Genomic DNA, 19,291 nt, shown 5'->3' with positions numbered 1-19,291 from the left:
ATAATTGTCTAATCGTCTGGCAAATCAGAAACTGCACAAAACCATTTTTAACATTGTAAAAAAAGCTAACATTGTAAGAAAACTGCATTTTACCACAATTATTCCATCTACTCAAAATGCTCCCACACATGCTTTGACATTCAGTATTACTTGCTAGTCTTCTACATGTTGTGTTGGCCAAGAGAAAAACAATAGCTTAGTTTACAACAGGGAATGCAATAGATCAGATTGATGAACGAGTAGAAGACATGACCTGTTACACAGTGAATTTAAAATTAGAACAAATCATTACAGACGGAATGTGAAATGTTTTCCCCGTTTGAAATGTAGTTTGAATTTCAAATAACATGTGACAGCTCTAATACATACAGCTACTTCATGTTGGCATTTGTAATTCCCGGGATTACCCATCACATTGGATTTAATACCCGATCAATCCTGTTCTTTAACAATACTGGATGTTTTCATAGCCCCGTGACACCGCATCCTATACGTCCTTCATTGATTGACTCATTGAAAAAGCAGATCATCCGCCTCCTCCTCTGCACATGATGCGCCTCTGCCTGGCCCCCCCTGCTTATCTGACAGGCCGCCGGCATCATGAAGCTGATTGGAGTGGCAGACCTGCGCTCCTCAGCACCGGAGATGGCCCCTTTAGTGGCCATAAATGACAAGCTGACTGACAACCTGGGATTTAACCCTAATTACACCTGGCTAACCAGAGCCAAAACATAGCATTTATAAGGCAAGCCCTTCAGCCGGCGGAGCCTGTGAGTTCCATACAATCTCTGGAAGCTTTCTCTCCTATTTCTTCATTTTATTTCCTGTCTCCGGGGTCTGACAAGCATCATGGGGGGAAAACAAAACAAAAAAAAAACACCAACAACAACCTTACGCTTACCATCAAAATTCAATAAACGGGTTTATGGGGGCAGAACGTGCACAAAACCCTGCGGAGATTGTGACAGCTCAAGGAACAGATATTGGGTCTGGTGTTAGGGCTGTCGTTCTTGTCGAGCTACTGATGACCACAGCCTAAATCCTTCCCCCCAGTTATCAGATGTAAAATGAAATCAGTGGAGCCTAATCTGTCATGGGCATCTGCTGCTACTGCAGGGGTAATGGCGATACAGAATCTAAATGTGTAATTCTCTGCCTCTCTTTCCCCTGTCTCTAGGACCTCTTCTTTCTTTCCTCCGACACCTCTCCACATCTCTCAGGTTCTGTTGGCCTTTTTCTCAATGCAATCACTCTCTTTCTTTTGCCACCTCACACCTCCATACCTCCCTGCCGGTCTCTGATCTCTCTCTCTCTTTCTCTCTCTCTCTCTCCCTCTTTCTCTCATATCTGGCAATCCCTGTGGGGAGATCGTAGCCTGGCAGGGCCTGGTCGCTTTATTGAACAGCGTCTCCTCATCTTTCTTTTTATCGAGCGGGCCCAGCCGTCAGCGAGCCTGCCAGCCTGTTCCTATTGCACCCCATTTGTCTTCATGTTTGGGCAGCTACTCTCTGCTACTTTCTGACGGACAGCCCACCTTGTGCCGTTACAAACCGGCACATAAACACTGTGCATGTCCGGACCCCTTGCGAGACAAGCACGCACACATACCATACGCATGCACACACATTGTGTACCATATGTCATGTTGTACAGAGTATGCAATCTGGGGGAGGTGAGGTTCTGGCAATGCACATGCATCATAGTTGTTAGAGATTGAGAAAGTAAATTGCCCCTAACTCACCACATGAAGTTCCACATGTCCCCGTATGCAGGACTGTGCAGATGTACAGTTTGGTGCATGTTGCTGCTGATGTGTCATAGAACTCCACAAACTGAAGCCCATGTTGAGCTGCATAGGTGAACAAAAAACAGTGCTGGACATAAGCTTGTGTCACTGACAAGACCAAGTTCACACTGCTACAAACTTATACAGACTCCCACGGAGAGGCTTGTGTTGAATCCCATGAAAAGATATGAATTACACTCTAATGGCAAAGTAAATCGTCCGAGGAGAAAAATCAATTTAGAAAATTGCTTGAATTCTTGCAGGCCTGTTTCATTGTCATTAAGAGATCACACAGAAGGGAGGGGATGAGATGAATGTCTCCTTGTGCTTAGGGGGCAAGTGCATAGCTTATACAACGGGCCTCAGAGGGCTTATTCATTTTGTCTCTGTTCCAACAACCTCTAATGGTCCTTTTCTCTGCCTCGTGAGAAACAGTGAGCGAAGAGGGAATGTGAATAATCGATCAGAATCTCTCAAGAGAAATTCAGTCAATCTCTCGTGTTGATTTTCACAATGTTTCACAATGGAATTCTCTCTGTTGTTTGCTCCGATGTGGCATCCACAAAATAACAGGCTTTTGTATCAAGGATATGACAGCTATAATGTTTTACATTACCCTTAACAACTCCAAGTGGCAATTCTTTGGTATTCATCGATGGCACATGAATGTAATATGCCACGATAGTGAGAAAGTGAACAGATGTTGCCATTATCATCAGCCAAGATGTGCACAATCCATGAATCCCGCTCGCAGTCACTCTCTTTCTCTTCCTTTGTTTCCTCCACGCTTTTGTTGCCCAACAAAGGCTTAAATTAGATCACTGTCCAGTGTTTTGCTCTGATGATTAGCTCATAAGCTACTGCAGGCGCCCATGATCGCTGAGGCATGAGAGGAACAAGATACAGTGGAGAGACTGACTAGTTGTCATGCACGAGTCCTCCAATAGCCATCTGTTCCGGTGTGTAAAATCACTCTGTGTGAGAGCCTACAACATATCCCAGGGGCAATACACATTCAGCCACCAGAGAAAACAGAACCTGTGTAACTGCTTATTTAGGCCACGTTATGCAGGAGTCTATACGTGCATAGCAACACTGATGAATTTATGAAGGAGAACAAATCCTGTTGGCGTACAAGTGGAAGAAATCAACTTTTTTGGCGAAATGTTGACACACAGGGAATTTCACCCCGGTTGACAGTAGCTATGTTTATACACATCGATAAGACACAAATGTACAGGAAGATACAATATAAGACCACCCATGTTATCAGCTGATTGAATGGGTCATATCAGCGGTTATCACTACCATTCTAATGCTTCAGACGGGCCAAACTGCACCTACTATGTTGTAAAAGTGAACCTTAACGTTGTGAATTTAAACAAAACAACTTTAGGTTAAGGTAACAACCCTACTTGGTAGGTTTGTTGCGTAACTTACATATGTGGTGTTAGTCAAGTACGTAAGTTACATAACAAAAGTACAGTAAAATAAGTCAATGTGAAGACATGAACAGCGGTCTCCTGGGTGAAAGTCTTGTGCTTCAAATGACCCCGACCTCCTCCCTACGCAGACTTTGTAGCTCTTCATACTACGTCACCTGACTTCCTCTTTTGCTCCCATCATAATTACTACGGCCAACAGAGGTTGGCATCGTCTTCTTGTATTTGTATCGGTGATCAACCATGTGAATAGAGGATAACAGCCTTCTCAACCTACTAGTAGGTGTAGCAAGCCCCCTTCTAACTTGCGTCTAACTGTTGATAACGGCCATTCAATCAGCTGATATCATTTGAAGTGGGTGATAGCACATGAGACAACTGAGTGAGTTTGTCGGGTTTGCAAACATTTCTGGTCGTTGGCAGTAGTCAAAACCTTGATCAGTTCCTCAGCCCCAGACATATTGTATAGTATTGTCTGTTAGTGCTACTGGGCAGTATAAATCATACATTTTGCCCCAGTAGGGCAATATATAGACATCTATAGCCATATATGAATGTGGGACAGAGGAATAAAGCAAGAGCAGGTGTCCTGAGCCGATCATAAGGATCAGTATAGATAAAGCCGATCAAAGTCCGATCCTTTCTTTACTGTACTCTACTGTGTAGTCTAGCCTCACTGTGATGCTCTCCTTTGTGACTTTTACTTTCTAACGTCTGGGTTGGCAAAATATACAGATCCACAGAAGGAATGAATCTGTATATCCATGTCCTTCAACAGGGATTTTTTGTTAGTTTCTTTTACATGGCTATCGCACTTACATTATTTAGTGTGTTCTATGTTTTCTGTAAGGTTGCAGGGCACATCAAACCTACAATGTCAAACTAAAGATTTACAGATAGAAGGTTTCCCACAACTCTAGTCTTTATAACAATAACAGTATACCGTTTCTTTTTACGTTTTCACACCTTGCCCTTACCATTTAAATTGCATCGACTAGAGGAAAGTGATGATCGGGGTTTAGATAAAGTCAGGAGTTCACAGTCTCTCAGGATGACATGTTGTTGTAGCCAGCGGTGTATTCCATCAGTGGTGAGTGTGAACAAACCTCCTGATGCATCACGGCAGTGTGATTACAGAGTAAGACATGGTTAGGGGGTGTTTGAGTTCATACATGTTAATATGAGCGCGCACAGACTGCACACTTTTGCTGTGGGCTGTCATGAATATTGATCGGTGTGCGCACGGAGGTGTGAGTCAATATGCGTGTGTTTGTAAGTTGTGTGGGCGTGAAGCATGTATAAATGACTGTGTAAGCTGTGTACGTGTTTTATTTTCTACCTTGTGGGGTCCACTGTGACTGTTGGCTGCTGCGATGGCCCAATTTATTGGTTGTGATCATTAAAATTTCATCTTGAGCAATTACTTGAGGTTACTTCTACTTTCCACCGTCACTTCTGTTCTCAAGGAAACATTTGTAAGGGATCCTGACTGGCTTTTAGTATAGTGACATTGACTTGGTAAATAATAAAGAATGGGTAAAATACACAAAAACAATTAATTGCATCTTGCCCCTCTCTATGGGGGCGGTAGAATTGATTTATTAATTGAAGGTACTAAATGGGAGAGCATTTCTATATCCTCCAAACGGCTCTCAACCTGACGAAGGCTGAGCCCGGCGGCTTGTAGCTAACGATGCTAATAGTGAAAACAACAGAAACATTGCTGACAGAGCTAAAAGTATTGCCTTTCACACAACGATTCCGCAATAGTGCTGTAAGGAAGATCTGCCGTTACGCTGGCTTTGCATTTTCACACTGTACCAAACAATGGCGGCATAATGCCGCCTGGTGTGTGATTTTTGATAGCACGCTGGCATCACAGGAGCAAAAGAGGGGTGACATGTAACACAACAGTGTCAGCGTCTAGTGTGTGTGTGTGCTTGTAGTCCCGCCGTGCCGGTTGTCCCTTTCACACAGACATCAGCTCGTCTCTGTGACTACCTCTGCTGCCAGTTCAGGGACGGAACAATTCTGTCCCCCCATTCAGCCTCGTCACCTTTCATACAGAACAGCGAGACGGAATAAAGGTTCAACATAAAAGTGTGAAAGGGGCTAAAGTTAATCTGGCGGGGAACCGGAAGGTGGGTGCTACGCTTCCGCAATTGGGAAGGCGTTATCAGCTGTAACCGCCACTGACGAATTTAAAAGTAGCTTACATCAGCCACCTATGCAGACGGCATCATGTCCCTAAATCCAGCTTGTGTTGCATTAGTAATAAGCAATATAACAACATAATTAACATAATATTGTGTGTTTATAAATGGACTAACAGATCCACTAGTGTATGACAGGCGATTAAATATAGAGGTGGGAGGAGGGTAGGGGTAGGGTTAGGGTTAGGGATAGGTGCATTGCGTACATTGTGTTTGTTTCCTAGAAAGTTCATGTGTTATTTTGGGATGACAAGACAAGTGGGTTTTTTGTCAGCCAATGTATTGCAAGTCCGGCGGCCCGCAAGGTTAGCGATTGTGTGGTGGAAAGAGAGAGAGAGAGAGAGAGAGAGAGCGCGCGTTTGCAGTAACGTTATAGCGGTGTACGTAGCAGAGCAATGTGTCTATAGTTTAGGCTATTTGTCGCAGCATAAATGTTACAGCTCCTCAAGACCCAAACCAAGTCCCCATGTCTTGTTTGCCACTGATAGACTAAGAAGTGGACTTAGTCACCGTGACGTCACCTATTGGTTTGTGGACTCCCGTTTTGAAGCCTCGAGTCTGGCATTTTGTCCGTCGCCATCTTGTTTTTTTGCAACCAGAAGTGACACGAGATGGTGGAGCTAAGTACAACCGAACGACTGAATAAGACATTTTTAAGCGACCAAAATGTTACAATTAACTTTAATCAACTAAACTCACACGGACAACTCCCAGATCCGACAACGCCGTGGTAGCGACATGTTAATCACAAGGTAGCCACACCCTAATGTTTATTTGGATAGGATGTCAAAACAGGAGAAACAAACGACTCTAAATGGGACCATAATTTACTAAATGAACATCATGCTGTATTGAAGAAGACTTGAAAATATCGATTGAGACCATAAACTGATGTTTACAATGTTTACTGAGGTAATAAATCAAGTGAGAAGTAGGCTCATTTTCTCAAAGACTTCTATACAATCAGACTTCTTTTTGCAACCAGAGGAGTCGCCCCCTGCTGGCTATTAGAAAGAATGCAGGTTTAAGGCACTTCCGCATTGGCTTCACTTCCCATAACCGGATGTTGCCCACTGTTGTCACCTGATTAAAGTGAAGGGGGTTAGCCCCGAAGTTAGCAACAACCAACTTCGGTCTGGGCTAACTTTAGGTGGACTGTTAAGGCAGACCATAGGTTTGGGCAATATGTTCAAATTTTTCAACCGGCCACCGTCAGCCCAACAACGGTCAATTGCCGATATATTCGTGAAAGTGTGTGTGTGTGTGTGTGCAACACCTAGTGGTAAAATTGGGTATAGGTTACCAGTCTGGTTCGGTCCGGTGTTTGGCTTAATATCGGTTTGAAATTTTTTACACTGGCCCACCTCTAGTGTGGTCATTCAGAACAGTTATATACATGTCTGCCTTTACACTTGGTCGGATGACACATCATATAGAATGGTGTGCCAACCTGTGTGTGGTTGTGGGAGCACAGCACAGAAGCAACACAATGATAGTGATCAATAACAGTCGTGCTAGCAGAGTGACCTGCACACCCTCACAGACCACTTAGAAATACATCAGCCTACTACTAACAACTCCCCAGCTTGTTATTCCCTCCCTTGGGCCTCCATGCAGTAAGGAGGGCTAAGGGCAGCCATAGCCCTATATATATATATATCTGCAGTGGGAGGCGGAGTTTGAAGGTGACAGACAAAGTCTACAACTCTCCAAAGTGGCTCAAGGTTGCAGCTCACCCCGGAGGCTTCTCACGGAGAGCAGGGGAAAGGACAGAATGACAGCTGTGAAATGAATCGACCCACACCTGAAGTACCACGACAAAGAGGCAAAGAGTTGTGTGCCGGATGCTCTTGTTGACCAAATTATAGGACGGTCACACATTTTTAGACATCCCTTACATGTTTGACATCGTAGATAACGGCTGATCAATTTGTAATGGCATTAATCCAGTTATTTAACTGGCATTTTAGAGAAGTATTTTTTTCCGAAAACAGGATAGTCAGAGTTGTTATTTTCTAACTTATTGTCCAACTCCACTTTGGCACTAGTGTGTGTCTGTTTGTGTGAATAGGTTCCACATGGAGATTTGTTGCAAGTGAACAATAAATACGTCTTTTTTAGTGAAACTGGAGGAATGCTTTGCCCTGGTGACTCATGAATCTCCCAAATGAAGAGGTGAAGAAGCCATTAGGGGAGTTATAAATGATGGCATGTCAGCTGAGCACTGCTAGAGAGCACTGCATAGCCAGTTGCTGTTTGTAATTGTTCACCAAGTTGCAAGTATACGATGATTCATGATTAGGTGCAAGGTGAAGCTTTGCAGCAGCAATGTGACAGAATCCTAAAGTTCATTAAGGTTTATGTCTTGTCTGCACTTATTTGAAGGACATTTGGTGTCATTGAAAATCCAACAGTGCAATTTCTGGTATCGATGATGACAATGTTTTTCAGCGGCTGGCTGCTCAGACCTGGTCATTAAGACTGTCTTCACAAGACAAACAAAAGCATCAGTCATTCAACCCTAAAGCAACCTGTTGTTAAGTTGTCGTTAGTGTGCTATTAGTGATGCAAAATCTTTGAGGGAGGTCAGGGTGGATGATTCGGTCTGACTGTTTGTCTCCCATTTTCTAACAACTGTTCTTCCAAACATTGTTTTCTTTAAACCTTACCCGACTGAGCTTTGTGTGTAAGTCTATATAGTAAGCAACAACAGCCATAGCAGTAGCAGATCAGAAAGCAGCCAAGTGAATTGCTGTTGTGACTCATAATGTTTTTGTAAAAAGTGTTGCCAGATTGGGCTGTCTTCACAGCCACAAAAAAAATGACAGCATTCCAATAAATCGCTCTCTCTCCCCTCAAGTAGTATAATTGCGATTTACAGGGCACTGAGTTCAAGAGGCTCGGCTAAACACACTATGAATAACTGATGATCATGTGATAAAAGCTTCCATCTGTTGTTAGAAGTGAGGAATTATAAAGGTCAATGTGACTTTTTCCAAGCATTTGTTGATCATTTTTTATTATTTGAACCATGATTTGAGGTTCGCATAATTACAGTGATAAAACATGACTGGAGGCGGTTCCAAGGCTCTGATTGGGCTACATGGTGGCAGTAAAAGCCGAGGATTATGGTGACGTTGCCTTAAGAGTGAAAAGACAAACACTTTCATCGAGGAGGCCACTGTTCATTTCCGGTGTGTCACGTTAAAATCAGCTGTTCGATCGTGTCCCGTGTTCACAACATTCAGTTTCATTTTCACTGTACAAACGTAGTATTTTTAAGCCCAACCATGTTGTTTTTTCTAACCTAACTATAGTGGTTTTATTGCCTGAATCTAAGTGTATTATGCAACCGAAAAAAAAACCGCTGGGTCTGACTAAGTGACAGTATATGACGAGTTGGGATGAGAATGAGAATGCATTGGATGTCTATTACATCTATTTCCATATGCAGCAGGCAGCTCTTTTCAGCAAAACAAATTCCCAAAAGACGCGCAAAAAGCCTTAAATGCATTATCCTGACATGCAGAATGTCCTTAAAATGTTCTGCTATATGTCTTCCCATGAGATCAGGTTGAGCAGTTAAAGAGACAGATATTATTCCTAAGGAGTTGGTGAAGAACAGAACAGCAAAAAGAAGAGTGAAAAGTTGACTTCTATACATCAGAGCATACTGTATGACTCTCAATGAATGTTTCTCCATGCAAAAACTATTTGCTCACAAATTTGCCCTAACAACTTTAGAAGAATATTATATGTCAATGCTGTGTTTTCACCTTGTTCAGTTGCTTTAAGTTAATGCAGCTTTTTTAAAAAGTCCAGAAACAAGACTTAAAGTACAATAGATACATTATAATCACAGGCATGTGATGTATCCATTTACTCTTCTTGGACAAATTGTCTCCTGTCTGTCCAGCATTATTCCCTGCACTGACTTCTCTGTACACGCAGGATGAGTGAAGAAGACAAAGATATACAAGAAGACAAAGAAGAGATTTCTGTTTAGATATACAGACAGATGCATATACACACTAAGAAACAAACACATACCTACATTCAGTATGTGTGTTGCAATTATAACTCATTCAGTTACAAAAAATCAGTGGATAAATGCGCTCCACTACGAACTTGACATTGGAATACATTATTTTGATTTGAATTATTCTCTAATGTCCCGAGCTTTGCCAGAGACATTACTGGCTTTACATCATTAGCGAAGCCAAACAAATAAACTACCAGAATCATGTCCCTTCAGGGAATGCTCGGCTTCACAAATGTCTCAGTTTATCTACAATAATTAACGTTTCTGTAAATAACCCATGTCCTACTGCAGTTTCAAATGTTACATTAACACCAGTATTATATCCCTCCGGGAACAGGGTTTGAAATCATTGCTGAACAATGAATGAATGTGATCAATAGTAAACCAACCTGATTATTTGTCTGGGTTCTTTAGTGTTTTGGTATTTTCTTTAAAATGCATCCCTGTGATTCACCATTGAGGTCAAGTGAAGGTATTAAATATCTCATGATTAACCCTTTTATAGTTAATGCTTCTATAATGAGAGAATGTCCCTTGGCTCATGTGGCATTTCCGCTACATCAATTGTTTATGCCGTAGCCTATAATATACGGAAAATCATATTTATCCCCGGATCAGAAATCAACTGTTTTTCCACTGGAAACTTCAAACAAAAAGTCCTAATACTTTTGGACAAGTCTATGTGGTAAATATTATCAGTGAGACCTCAAAGTTCCTGTCCACTTTGCTCGTTTAACTCACTTGCAGTCGTGGATGAAGTACCTGAAATGCACACTTGGGTAAAAGTACGGATATCTAACCAGAAAATTACTTTAGTGAAAGTTAAAGTCACCTACTAGAATATTACTTGAGTAAAAGTCTTAAAGTATCTGATATTTTATGTACTTAAATAGCAAAAGTAATTTTCTGATATTAAATTAAGTATTAAAAGTAAAAGTTCAAGTAGGACAAGGTTTTCACAACTAAAATGATTTAAATAAGAAATGTAAGAACTTGTAGTCACAATAGCATGAAGCATGATCTGACATGCAGCCTGGACTTGAGCAGGAATCAAAACTTAACTACAGCTTTGAAAGCACTTTATTTGCACTTGTTGCCCATCACGTGAATGATGTAACTGCTAGGACCTCTGATTCGCTAAACCTGCTTGCAATAGTAAAGAGTAACGAAGATGTTTAGGGAAAATATATCGGAGTAGAAGTACACATTTTATTTAGGAAATGTAGGGGGGTAAAAGTGAAAGTTGACAGAACTATAAAAAGCTCAAGTAAAGTACAGATACTCCCAAATAATACTTAAGTACTGAAACAAAGTATTATTACTTTGTCACATTACACCAATTGTAAATAATAGTAATAATCCACAATAACAACCCCGTACTTTATTCATTCATGGAGCCGTGCAAGTCACTGCATGTTCTACAACACTGTCCTGCACATGTTTCAGAATAAAAGCCTTGTGTTTACAAATGAAAGAATTTTGTCCACAGAAAAAAAAAACGCTTGAAGGCTTTTATTTTGAAATGAAACCAGGAAGGGTTGATTTAAAAGTAAATCTTTACTTTTACCATGTCCGTGACATATTCTACAGCTACCGACATTGACAATTTGGTAATGTTGCTGATATGATGTCAACATACTATCAAAAGATCACTTTTATTGTCTGTTGTTGCTGTGAACCGCGCGGCTTGCGTTAAAAATAGGCGAGACCTCGAATGGGGGACAGTCTGCCACTGAAGGGTGATATAGGTGATGAATGCTGGACTGAAATTTGTACTGAGCAAGAGGTTGCTGTATACATTTTAGAGCTTATTGTTACAAATACCGTGTATAATTGGACACAAGTGTGGTTATTTTGGTGCGCCGTTTCACATTTTTAGAAGAATCCAGTAGACAGTTATATATGTGCAAACATAACAAGGACAAAACAGTCAAGAGCATGTCATACCCTGCCGTGACCGATGGTACAGTAAATCCCATGCCAGCCATGTAGCGTGATAATGTATGGTCGTGCTTCAACATTCTGTTAAGTGTGACATGCTTTATTTACGAGATGTCATGGTAGCAGGATCAGATTTACCATTGTGGGGTCAAGAGTATGCTGGGTTGTCTCCTTGTGTCACACTAATGGAGGAAGCATTTCAAAAGCAATAACAAACACTATGGTGGCTGCTAAGTAATTCTTCCAGGCCTCTGTAGATGATTCTTGTGATGTCGCCGCAAGAGGTTAGGTAGTGAGACAGGGTTGTGCTGTAAAGCTGCAGGGATCAGGCCTCAGTGGAGAGACAGAGGCTACACTGTCATAATGACATGCTGGTCCCGTCCCACGAGAGACGGATCAACTTGTAGTTGGGTCACTCCCACAGAGGACTGAAGGCTGTCTGGGCTTACAGAGGTGTCAGTGTAAACCACAAGAGGACAAGAGAGAGAGAGTGTTTGTCTCTCCCCCTGTTCTTTTTTTCAGACCATCTATTAACAACTTCATATCTAAAGGAAGGAATGAATTTATGAGTTGCTTTATTTATTTATTGCGTTGTTTGTATGTCTCCCCTTCACATTCATCTCAATTCATTTGACATTCAAATTGATCAGTCTGTCTCAGTGAGATAGCAGATTGCTGGTAGCTGTTTTTATCTACAGAGTGCCCACAGCGAACATCAATATCAAACCAGAAAATCACAGTAATACTCTTTGGCATATTGACAAGCCTACTAGATACAAGCCATGTCAAAGGCACATCACCGCAAGTTATATCCTACAACTTAATACACTGCAGATATACATTTTTGTTCACTTCTCAAAACAGTGTTTCAATTTTTAGATTATTCTAAGACAGCAACATGCTTTGTGATATATTGAAGCACCTCACTGGTTGAATAAATCATGATCTTAGACAATGTGTGACAGTGCTAAATTCTCTTTAACAGGAACATACTACCTGTCTTACACCACCCTCTGGTTGAAACTTTAAAGGGATAGTTTGGGTGTTTTGAAGTGGGGTGTATGAGGTACTTATCCGTAGTAGATGATGATGAAGATGATGGTCGGTGTGCCCCCAGTTTGGAGAAACAGACAGGAATACCAACACCAGAGCAAAGCAATACAGTGCTGTGGACGGGGACGGCAGAACAATTTATTTTAGCCCCCTAAAAGATAATGGCAGCCATGAGCTAGCCAGTGGGGCGCGCTCACATGCACTAAAAGCAGACGCGGCCAGCCCGGCTATGTCAACAAAGCACAGAGAAGCTGTGATTACAACACACACAGAGGGAGAGTGACTTCATGCTCTGCTCAGGTAGACATTACTCCTCTATATATTCACATAGATAATAATGGTTTGATGCTATATTAATATGGATATTGAATTTAGCACATTTAACTTTTGCATTCCCTTGCTATTCTTTACATTAGTTTGACTAAAGCCTGGGACAAACCTGAAGACTTGCTGAAACCCACAAAGAATGGACAAATCACTCATGAGGATTGTTTCCACGCCAACAACGCAGACCGGAAGACGGAGCTAACTTCAGCTTGGTCAATGTCCAATATTTGACGTGCTGTAAAGAGTCGCTGCAGTTACGCCACAGCTACAGCTACGCCACAGCTACAGCTACAGAAATAGCTGAAGCCACAGCTGTAGCAGTAGCCATATGGACAGCCAGCTACAGCGGTGTAGCCATAGCTATAACCAGGGCCGTAGCCACAATTACAGCCCCAGCCATAGCTTCAACCAGAACCTTAGCCATAGCCACAATTGGTGTTTCAGCGCCCAACCCTGAGCCAAGCATGGCCAGCCACAGCTGTGGTCACAGCCAGTGACTGTAGTTACTGGTGGAGCTCAGGCTTCCTCTGAAAATATGGATCAGAGGGAATGAAAAAAAAGTATTGCAAGGGACTGCATAACTTATCTTAAGGGAATGTGAGGACAACACAGAATTAGTTTAGAACAAAATTCCCCGCTGTGACCCACCCCTATTGGGAGCTTTGTAGCCTACTTCAACTACACATTTGATTATTGTTGAAGACAAATTTTATTTTTTATAATAACTTGATATATTGTTTTTCATCTCAACTGCCTGGGACTTTATAATACATGGTTTAATCCCCAATATCATCTCAGTAATACTATAAAATACTAGCATAATACTAAACTTACAAAAATGTTCATACCACCACCATTAAAATCATATCATTTGTTAATTAATAATTTAATTTTACATGTCATAATAACAGACATGAAGCCTGGTTGTTTTTTTATTTAGTCCGATTTTGTGCAGAGCCAGTTGTCTACTAAATTTACATGATGATGATGATGGTAGTTTCAGATGTGGTTCCCTCTATTTTGTGTTTACTCCCTACAGTGTAAATCCACTATGATCCAAATTGAGATTAAGCTGTGATTTCCAAAAGGACTGTGCAGGACATGAACTCAGTGTGCTTTAACTGTCTGACATAAAGATGAAGAGCTTAGTTTTAATCTACACTATATATACAGTATAACTGCCTTTCATAAAATGTGGCATTGTGATTTAACAAAGGTAACTACTTCAAAGACACAAACATATAAAGTGGAAACAAAAATGTCAAAAAAATAGGGGTGATGCTTGAAATATGTGATGCACAATACCTGCTTCAAATGAAGCACACACACACACACACACACACACACGCACACACACACGCACACACACACACACACACACACACACAGACAGACACCACATTGTTATATCCTTTGACAGCAGTGGGCATAAATGCTTGATGTTATGTGCAAGTGAGAGCATGAGGATTAGCTTTTACCAGAGGTGCTGCCAGCTCTGACAAGACAGGAGGAGGCAGAGAGAAGGTAACAACATGACTACCGGCTGGTAAGTGCAGCACTGGAGTGGTCACGGCTGACGGGCACAATGGTGTGGTCATGCAAAGAGGTGACTGCTGCACACTTGCATCAGGGCTATGACTTTGCTGATTGACTCATTTAATCAGAATCAGATTTAGAATCATTCATTATCAGAGAGTAATTATCAGAGACGCTCAACACGACTTTCAACAACGTATTTTTCTTGCGTTTTCCTACAAATGTCCAGCAACACGTGACGCACGTGTCAATTTCCGCACAAGTCTTTTCAAATTAAAACTACTCAGTTAGGTTAAGGAATAGATCAACTTGGTTAGGCTTAGGCAACAAAACTACTTAGGCTTAGGAAAAGATGGTGGTTTGGATTAAAATAACTCTGGAAGTGTCGTAACTTAAGTACGGAAGTTACCTGACAAATAAATCAACTTTGACTTGTGGTTTCACACGGGGTAAGAACAACGGTCATCCAACCTATCCTCCTCCCTATTCGGCGTTTGCCGTTCTTTATACTTCCCGGTTCACGATTATGTGGATTACATACGAATTGATTTCGTGCTGACCATCATGAAAAAATGTGAAATTTGTGTCAATATACAGGAATCAATACTTTCAATTTCGTGACTGTTTCACAAACTGCTGTGAGACCGGGCTGAACAATCACACCACTGGCCAGTTTTACCAGTGGCAGGGAGCACGGGTGATCCGGGGCCCAGTAATCAAGGGGTCTCATATAATGTACAGCCCCATATGATCAGAACCTACTCACCTCTTTTTATCATATATTTTATTGGATTTTTTAATCATGCTAGCGGCGTAACTAAATAACTTGTAATATGTGGAGATCGCCTTACTACTGTCATCATCAGGGAAAATGTTTGACTTGTCCAACCCTTTGGCTTACGACCAAACACCTGCAACACTAATGACATTTCCATCAGCCTTAGCTGTACTTTCTATCTAATCTTAAAATAAAAAAAATATCTACTAAACATAAGCATGTAAGCATTGTAAGCATACTGAGGTTAGCACCAAAGTACCAAAACAACAGGTTCTCCCTCCCAACTGATCAGATACCAACGCTTGGTCAGTGGCCCTAAGCTTCAATCTATGACGCTCTAGGTACCCCTCTAGTGCCAGTTCTGGACGTTTCATGGATGGCGTTTCTGCTCGTTACATGCGTAGTGTCTTTTCAAAATAAAGGTTTACTTAGTTTTTAGGTTTACATACGAAACAAAAGTACTTTGGTGGGCTAAGGCAAGAAACATACTAAAGTACTTTGTTATGTTTAGGAAAAGATTGTGATTTGGGTTAAAATAAGTATGTTTATTACATAAAATAAGTATATTTGTTACGTAACTGGTGTTAGTTACATTAGAGAACAGTCAGACCATGATCTGATCAGCTGTCTCAGAGTGTTCATGTGTACAAGCTCTATAAATCAAAAGAAAGATGATTCATATGCATATTAACTGAGCCACTGAAAGCCACACATGATGATATTTATATTTGACCAAAATATGTTTGCAACGTCTGTCGAGAAGTTAGCTCGCAGTAACGATGCAGGGACACCGAGTACTTTCCAGTAGCATCTGTTGCTGTAATGACCCTTTAGTTGTGATTCAAAATGTCCTACTTCTTCTAACTTGGCTCCCAGTTCAGTGACGCATCGAAGCGCTAAACAGGATTTGGGTTGTAGACGGTTATTTTACAGTAACACCTTGTTGACACTCAGCTACACAGCGGAGGTAGCGTATCAGCAGTGCAACAGCAGCAGTTTCAGCCCTGCGTTACACATTGGATGCGTTCAGCCACGGTAGCCTACTGCTGTGCACTGAGATGCATTTTGGCAGCCGCACATGAACAATGCAAAATTCATGTAGTTACGAGCATACGTCAAGGAAGGAAGTAGCACGTCATCAGTGCATTACTTGGTTATGAGTGTGGAGCGTGTGAGATGGACAACTGAAAAACACCCACTGAAATAGACAGCCTGTAAGGATAAAGTTAACTGAGAGACTGCTAATATCACTCTGCTAACAGCCTTGTTGAGTTTGCACCAACCGTCTTGGCCTTCCACCTCTTTATATCCACTATACTCACCTCTTCAGGCTCGTGTGTACTTATTACAGCCCAGTTTATTTGTGTCTGAGGAAAAAAAGGTAATTCTTTCTGAAAGGAAAATAACAGCGATGTGCACGCTCACAGCTCTGTGGGTGTCAAACAGGCATGAACCTCTGGAATTCATGGACTAATTGTTTCAGCAGTACACATATGCCTACACAGATTCAAGGCTGATTTGCTGAACTTGTCAAACATATTTAAAACTCCGCTTCTGTGATATTCCTTCAATTTGAAAAGCCCATCTGGCACCCTGTCAATACAGCTCCATTTTAAAATGTGCCAGTCTCTCAATCCTCATATACCTGGGCCGTGTGCCAGCAATATCGCCAAAAATATATACACTGAATAATTGAAATAAAGTCAAAATTGCTGGCTTGATTGGTATCTGGGAAGACAACTCAGTTCAGCCAACGTAATGTGTTCACAAACAAGTGCGGGTGCTGAAGTAAATGTGACGTGTTTTCTTGTGGTTTCTGTGTTTTTACATTGCTGTTTGTTCAGATATGGAACAATGTATGAGCAGATTTCAGCACGGAGGTCTGCTGTGTCAAATGCATAAGTCATTATGTTAATGAGAATATGTATCTGTTAATGTGAGAGAGGTCAGAGTCAGTGTGTATCCATGGGCTCTTTAACAGCTCTCCGAGGCAAAGCAGCCATGTAGCCGGAAGGCAGCGGCCATACCCTGCAGAGATTAGACATATTAAAGCAGCACTTAAAGTATATGGACCTGATTAGCCCCGGTAATGAAATCAAGCCTGACACCACGGTTCCCCTTTTACACACACGGTTCCCCTGTACCTCTGATCAGCCTTCCCTTCGCTCTCCATTGAGCCTATAAAGCCAGATACCGAGCTCTCTCTCTCTCTCTCTCTTTCATTCTCTCACCCTGCAGCCCATAAGCCACCTCCTTCTCTCTGACCCTCCTTCCTTACTCTGTCTTTCTCTATTTTTCCTCTCATTTCTGGAGTAAGTGTGCTCCCTAGTGTTGTCTGAATCCCTGAGAGACAGACAGAAGGAGCAGAGGAGAGGAGACGCTGTCTTTACACTTACATCTATAGAAATACATGTTGAGACGTGGATGTTCACAATAATAAAAAAAAGGATTTTGATTTTTTCAAGTGTATCTCAATACAAAACACACATTGGTACCTTAAAAGACATATTGGTCACTGTAATCATTCCTCCTCTCTTTACTGGCCGTGAAGGACTTCCTTTGTAGTACGCTGTAAGAGGTGGGGAACAAAATCAGTCCTCGTTATGCCGGGATGAGGATACACAATATTGTTTGCCTCTTGAGATAGTCACTGTGTCAGATTAGATGTTTGAGGGACAAACTTGACCGTTCCACCTGACAACACTAAGAACATCATTTCTCTTTCACTTCACCTCACTTCATGTTTACAGTTGTGGAAGAGTCATCAGTAGGTTTATTTTGTCACAAAACGTACCACAGAAGTCTTCAAGCTCGTTGAGAGAAAAATTTGGAGAGGCTAGTCTTTTTGTCCGGATGTCACGAGTGGTCCCAGGTGCTGCAACGCTCAGCTATCTTTGACTACGACACACTACACAGGATGAAACAAGCAATTGTTACTCCCAGCACCGGTTTTCATTCCCAGCTCTTACATCTTTTGTATCAGTCCATTATCGGGCTGATATTGTGCAAATTAGTCAAATTAGTCAAATGGTTACCTACCCGCCTCTGCTGCCAGAATGGGTGGTTTTCCACTGTTTATTATTTCAGTTTTGGGGGGCTTGTTGTAATTTGGGCTACTTTTATACCGTTTGAATGGTTCCCTCTTATGATAATTTAAACAATATTCCAATTGATTTGCCCTTCCTGTCTTCCAAATAGAAGGATGGAGACATTCTACATTTTAGCCGTTTTGCGTGTCATTTGTATGCCATGCAAATGTCCGCAGTTTTAGGCAAGAAAACTACTTAGTTAAGGTAAGGAAAAACGTCATGGTTGGGCTTAAAATAAGTACGTAAACTGTGTAAAATACCTCCGGAAACAACATAACATAACTATGGAAAACACATGACGAACGTCATTAAAAAATGTGGTAATCGGCACTAATTTTGGGTGGCTTTAGGATGGATTATGTCAATAAAAATTAGCTTGGGTGGGTTGGAAAAAATGTTGGCCTGGTTTGTAGTGCAGACGTTTTTCTTATTTTTTTTTCAATATTCATATTATTTTCTGGCTAATAATGACATTTTTGAACCAACCTGGCAACACTACGAGTATCTAGAAGGCTACTTGACCAGGCGTGTGGTCAAACACCACCAGTCCGCCCACCAGTTTCTCAGCACCAGCTTGTGGCAATGATAGCTAATATAGATTAACAATTTACTGAAAATAGTATTGCGACATAAGATTACAGGAATGTATGTAGGACTATCCTACATAGTCATGAATTCAGGTACATTTTATGAACCTAAATATAAGGTTATTGTCAAACGGTGATCCCCTAGGACCATTCAAACAACAAAATTCCTTCTCAGTAGTTTCTGTGACATGAGAAATAACTATTTTTATCAATTATTGTAAAGTGATTTTGCATTGGCCTAAACTACCGAAGGGGCGTCTTTGGCCGCTCCATTTTTCTCCTTGCACTCGTATTCAGCCCAGAACATATCAGGCAGGCTCTGATTCCTCCTCATCACCATGGTGCAAACCCAATGGCCACTACTGATAAGAAGCCTTAGTGAGGGAAAGTGTTTAATGTTGTCTAGCAGACATATTACCGACCAAGCTGTGTGTGGATCATTTTAATAAAATATCATCATAAGCCACTTAAAAAAACCCAATAATATTACAAAAATG

Source organism: Sebastes umbrosus, chromosome 13 (genome assembly GCF_015220745.1).
Source record: "Sebastes umbrosus isolate fSebUmb1 chromosome 13, fSebUmb1.pri, whole genome shotgun sequence".
Lineage (NCBI taxonomy): Eukaryota > Metazoa > Chordata > Actinopteri > Perciformes > Sebastidae > Sebastes > Sebastes umbrosus.
This window is presented reverse-complemented; position numbering follows the sequence as displayed.